The 6,000-nt window shown below is 40.6% G+C and overlaps 1 long non-coding RNA gene across 1 annotated transcript in view; it reads left to right on the forward strand.

Moving 5' to 3' along the window:
- The window catches only part of LOC144135346 (uncharacterized), a 193,802-nt gene extending 190,368 nt beyond the window's left edge, over positions 1 to 3,434 (forward strand). Inside the window, exon 3 of the long non-coding RNA XR_013315460.1 lies at positions 3,259 to 3,434. This is a non-coding gene — a long non-coding RNA (uncharacterized LOC144135346). The remainder of the gene's footprint in view (positions 1 to 3,258) is intronic.
- Positions 3,435 to 6,000: the final 2,566 nt, after the last annotated feature.

Genomic DNA, 6,000 nt, shown 5'->3' on the forward strand with positions numbered 1-6,000 from the left:
CCAATTTGTCACATTGAAGGAATACCTAGATTCCTCAACCTTTTCTTGGTTCTTATTTCTTTTGCAACGGAAACTGAATTGCTTTGTAAAATGATGGTATTACTGGATGTTATTTCTAGTCCTATCAAAGTGCCTTCGACTTGTCTTCAAGAAGCTTTTTAGTGTTCTTTGATACTACTAGTTACATTGAGAAGCGAAGGCGCGAGGCTCAAAACACAACTGAAACTAAATTTGGCTGCAGTGCACAGCAAGGTGACCAATTAAGTTTATGAAAAAATTACATACTTGCAATTAGCAGATAAAATGGCGTCCGATGCGCTTGCCCACTGTTCTCAAATTGTGGGGCACTCTGCCAGGCGTCTTCTCTCGGAAACAGCAGGCAGAAGTTCAGCGCTGGGCATACCATGTGACCCAGCTGAGCAACGATGATTGCAAAACTGCTGATTCCAAGCCGTGTTTCAATACCAAGGCACTAGTCGTTTGATGGCACTGCCATTCCGTACTCGCCAGTGAAGTCATGATGACTACTATGCAAACAGCAGATTAGGAAGGCATCTGTCTCAGAATTGTGTACACTGCCTTTTCCAAAGGTGTACTCTAGCTATCATCGAACCCGACCACGGCGGCTGCGTTTTTATGGAGGAAAAACGCTAAGGCGCCCGTGTGCTGTGCGATGTCAGTGCACGTTAAAGATCCCCAGGTGGTCGAAATTATTCCGGAGCCCTCCACTACGGCACCTAATTTCTCCTTTCTTCTTTCACTCCCTCTCTTATCCCTTCCCTTACGGCGCGGTTCAGGTGTCCAACGATATATGAGACAGATACTGCGCCATTTCCTTTCCCCAAAAAACCAATTATTATTATTATTATTACTGGTTTCTTTACCCCTGGCTAATTTGCCATCCTTGATATCGCAAATAGGGCGCATTTTGTGCCGACTGGAGAACGCAGCAACTGCTATTTCTTACAACATTAAGTGCGCAGCAGGTACCCCGTAATTTTTTTGCGCACGTATTTTTTTCACCTACAATGCCAGTATACCCCTTAGCGAAAATGGCTGTGCTAAAAATGCATTTTGAATGCGCTGCATTAATTACGTATTAATTTTGCATTTTCTGTCTCTATGCTTAAATTGCCATACGAATGCTTTCCAAGTATGCTAGGGGTACTATTCCGAACATTGTTACAAATGCATTAAAACTGAATTTTCTGTCCGCTAAGTTTATTAGCGCGATCGTAATGTCCCTTTGGAAACTAAGGAATTGGCTTTCGTGAGGTCTGCTCCTATTTTAGGCGAAAAATGCTTATTTTAAACTGACATAATAAATGCCGCCTCAAAGGGCTAACTCTTTTCCTGCCGTGGGAAAAGGTGACTATATTTAAAACCATACTCCGCACCAAGGAAGATGAGGTTTAAAATTTATTGCAGTCAATCAAAATTAAGTCTATTAAAGAATAATTTTCAAAAATATAAGTTTCGTTAAATTGTGCTATATCTTATCCAGTTTTATAAGCGAAAGGAAATTTTTCAGATAAAACTAAGAAAAATGCAACGGTATCTGTTTCAAAAAAATAAATTACTCTAAAGAAATTCTGAAAAGCCCATTGCCTCCCTTTAAAACTAAAAAAAGTGAAAAGAATAAAAAAACCAGCTCATTTAGATTTTTGGCTTATTTCCATAAAGCTGGGTACCTCACTGGGCGAAACAGCTGGACGAACCCTTCGCGGAGTCGTTGGGGTACCAAATCGAAGATAAATTTTGCGGAAGCCCCACAAATGCCACAAATGGCATCGGGAATGTCAAAAAACTTTACAAAACGGTTGTGTAGTACAGTAAAACTCACCCAAATAAGAAAGTAACCAAGGCGCTGCCACCAGGGCTTGTATACCAAGCATTTTTTGATCGCTTAAATGAAGTTGAATTACGAGGCGGCATCCTGAGAATCGATGCTGCTTTTGTAGGCAATAGAGTCAACCGCTGCTGGACGCTGCTGGCTCAGAAGAACTGCCGCATTTCAGGGCGCGCGCGGGCTATGGAGGCATAGGCGGCCATCCACAACGTCTACAGTGCGCTGTTTTCTCAAGCGGGTTATGAATCGTTGCGACGCGAAAAGAAAACAACAAATGCAAACTAAACACTTTTTTTAGCTTCAAATGAAATGGCGCACTTTGTTTACGAACAGCGCGCAAGCGTTTGAATCTGGCGTTTGCATTCATCGTTAGTTGGTTCACATTGGTCAGTGAGCGTCGTAGAAATAGAAGTAAATAGTGCTGTGCGATTAGCTTAGGAACTCGTGCAAGATACCTGTGGTCGAGTGCGATGCATGAAAGCAATAACATTACAAAAAACAGCGAAAAAATTATTTCCTGGATCCTTTAAACATTGGCGCCAGCAATGCAATGTCCCTAAGCCTGCCTTTAAGCAAAAATATCCAGCTATTTTTTAAGAGATGCAGCAAAACTGCATCCTTCGCTTATATGAAATAAATATTTTTTAATACAGGCACACGCTTATATTATCTCGATCGTAGATCGGGTGACCCATATATTTGTAAGTGAATAATATGGAGGTGAACAAGATCTTAAAAAAATTGTCATACGGAGGCTCCGCTTTCATTTACACAAGAGGCTGTCGTTTTTTCTTCAAATATGAATAAACTGATCCATCGCACCTTTCCGAGAAAGAAATTACATTACATATTTCCAAGCATATTTTCAGCAGACGATTTTTTTCACACCAGCAAGTCAGCAAAACTTTTTCTAACCAAACAAAACACAAACTTCTCGAATATCCGCGAAACTGACCTAAAAGAGATGCAAACTTTTATGCAGAAGAATATACAGTTCCTCTATGTCAACTTTACTTTTGCCAAACGCATTCGCATATTTAGTAATGCTGACTAATCTTTTAAGAGAGTAATTCTGATACATCCGATGGAAATTCTAGTAACGATAAAGATTAATTCATTTTTAAACGCATGTTCACGTTAGGAATTCTGAAATAGTCACTCACAGAATTATTCTCGAAACTGCACTCATATCAATCCAATGCATTGCAGCGAATAACAGCGCGTGGTCAGTGAACCTATTTAGACAATGTATAATACGAGAACGATGGTGGTATATAGTGATTACTGCTCCAAGAGAGACCTCTGATTAAAGATTTTGCATGGAATGGGTGCACTTCGCATATTTTGTGATCACTGTTATATTCTTGCGACCCTTACAAACACAGATTGTTTCTTGGCGTCATTTCTAGCACTTTCCGGCTGCAGAAAGTACGAGAAGTGTAAGCAAGGTTCGGCAACCTGCGGTGAAAACAACTGCGCATATATATAAGAAGAGGAGCCAAGCCTCTGCTATGCACGACTGACCTCTCTTTTAGGTGTTTCTGCAAATAAAAATCTTTGGAGAAACCGCTTCGGAAAGTGTGTCCAAAAACGCAACTGCTCTTAAAGCTAATGGAAGTTTGGCATCGGAAGAGGCTATGGCTATACCCTTCTCCGTCCTTGGGCGATAAATAAAGCACCAGTGGTGGTCAATGCGTAGTATGCAGACTCTTTCTTAATTTTTTTTAATTCAAATTCAAATTTTTTATTTAACTAATTTACTAGCAGCAAGTTTTCAGCCTGCAAATTAAGGAAGCGATGCGTGCTTACTCATTTCTATCTTGATCTAATCGCCTTCGTCTCTTTGCGCAGTTTTTTTAAAAGATGTAAGTAACATACCTACGAGGCATCCTGCGCTATCGGGAAAGTTGTGCGGGCTGGCGATTCAATATTTTAAACTTGGCACCAGCGTAGAAGACAAAGAGACGAGGCACACAGGAGAACCTGTGGACAAAAGCTGGTTCTTTACTAGTTGATACCAGTCTGCCAGTATAAATTGAAAGTCGTAATTTGCTGCTGCTGTGGCTCAATGGTTATGGTGCTCGGCTCCTGACCCGAAGGACGCAGGTTCGATCCCGGTCACGGCGGTCGAATTTCGATGGAAGGGAAATCTTGGTTAGACATCTGGTACCCTACCTTTTAAGGGATGGTTGATCCTTGACAAGATGTCGGAGAAGGTTGTAAATAATTTTTTTTTGACAGTGTAGTTACTGTAGATGTTCTGAAAGTGAACAAGCGAGATATCATTCACATTATATATATATAAATATATATATATATATATATATATATATATATATACCATATAACCTCCTGTAAGGGCCGCTTCACTCCATTCTGTCTTATGTTCACACACCCACACACCAGCAAATGGAGTAAATAAATGGCACAAAAAAAAATTTAATTTTACGTTTGGACGATCTATCTCGCGCTGCACATTTCGCGGGGATCTATTACAGAGCAAAATATTGTCACCATGATTAAAAATGAAGGCGATATTAATTTTGGCAACACATTCACAACGAATTGAGCGAAAAAGGTGTGGCATTACGACGGCGACCTCCCGCCGACAGTCTGTGGGCTCTCGCTCAATGCGCCCTATGAATGGTCAGCCAACCCGCAATTAAGTCCTGCGCCAAAATGGCATCGGTATACGCAGACGTCTTCGCCTTGAATCTCATTCGGAATAACTTCTGGCGGCGGGACCTCCAAGACTAAAATAATAACATCAACTACAAAAAAGTTTTCGAGAGCGGTCTCCGGCGGTAGTCGCTTTCTCATTGCCTCTAGTGTGTTCGGTGTATTCAGGGGACACCAGGCCCTTTGATATTAGTCCTAATATATATAAACGCCTTTGCACAAAGGCGAAAGGCGTAATCTTGGCTTCATTAAACCCTGAAAAACTGCGTAAAAATCAGCGTTTGCAGGTAGAGGCCACACCCAGTCAAAACATCGAAAAAAAGTGCAGCCTTTCACGAATGTGTGCAGTGTCTGGGAGATGAAGCTCATAAGGGCAAGAAAACCACCGTATGAACATCGCAAAATATGAAGCAAACGGTCCCAATCTAGGCAGATCCGAGTATAAAAACGACGTATTTTATTTAAAGGCCCTTATAGTGCACACACACTCACTTGGTGCGAGGGTGTTGCACATTATCATTTTTATATACACAAACAATTATTCAAATTGCTCAACATATATTTTTTTATTCGTAATCAATTTCCTGCCACAAGTTTAGATTTTCGCAAACCTACACCGCTTAAGCACATTGTGGTTTTGTGCTGCATTGGCGGCTAGTAGTGTACGTAAGTAGTAGTTCATGCCAAACAATTAAAAAACTGTTTTACAGAAAGTTTGAACAAAATGCGAATATACAACTTGCTCAGTGACGCATATTTGACAACACGAATCAGACAGCTATGTACAAAAGGACGACATAATTAAAATTCTTTTACAGACACCAGACAACATACAAGAAAATAGCAATGGCATACGTAGACTTTGTCACCATTAGAATTTAAAACAATCGTAAAAATTATGTTTCATAGTGCTCGCTTCGCTGGAGCAACCGAACAACGCATAATTTCAGCTCCGATAACATACTGAATAAAAATGAGCCATAAAAATTTCTGCACTTTTTGCTATTTATCGCGTGTTTTTGGACATGTGCAAAATATGGTTTTCCTTAGGTTAAATATAATTATAAGTTTCACGGCGAATAGCTATTCGTGTCAAGAATATCGTCATGGTAAACGTTCTCTGTGGTGTTCGTGAGTAGTAGAAAAGAACAAGCAATTAAAACGTGCTAAAATAGTTATAAGGCGACGAATAAGAGACTTATAAGCACAGAGTGCTTGTTTTTGCCTTTCTCACATTTGCCCATCCTCGGCAAAGAGTGAATAGAAGAACATCGGCCAAATAAAGGTGATAATCGTAAGACCCTGACGCCTAACATGAGGACGAACTGATCCCATACATACCGAAACTTTCTCGTCCAGCAGTATTCAGCACAGGAAAAATTTTAAACTTCTGTGCAACACTTGAGCCGCCTGTAGCGCGAACAAGCGATTTTCACTCTCCATTGCCTCAGACCACTCGCCCATCGGTGCAG

This window comes from Amblyomma americanum, chromosome 5 (genome assembly GCF_052857255.1).
Source record: "Amblyomma americanum isolate KBUSLIRL-KWMA chromosome 5, ASM5285725v1, whole genome shotgun sequence".
Taxonomy (NCBI): Eukaryota; Metazoa; Arthropoda; class Arachnida; order Ixodida; family Ixodidae; genus Amblyomma; species Amblyomma americanum.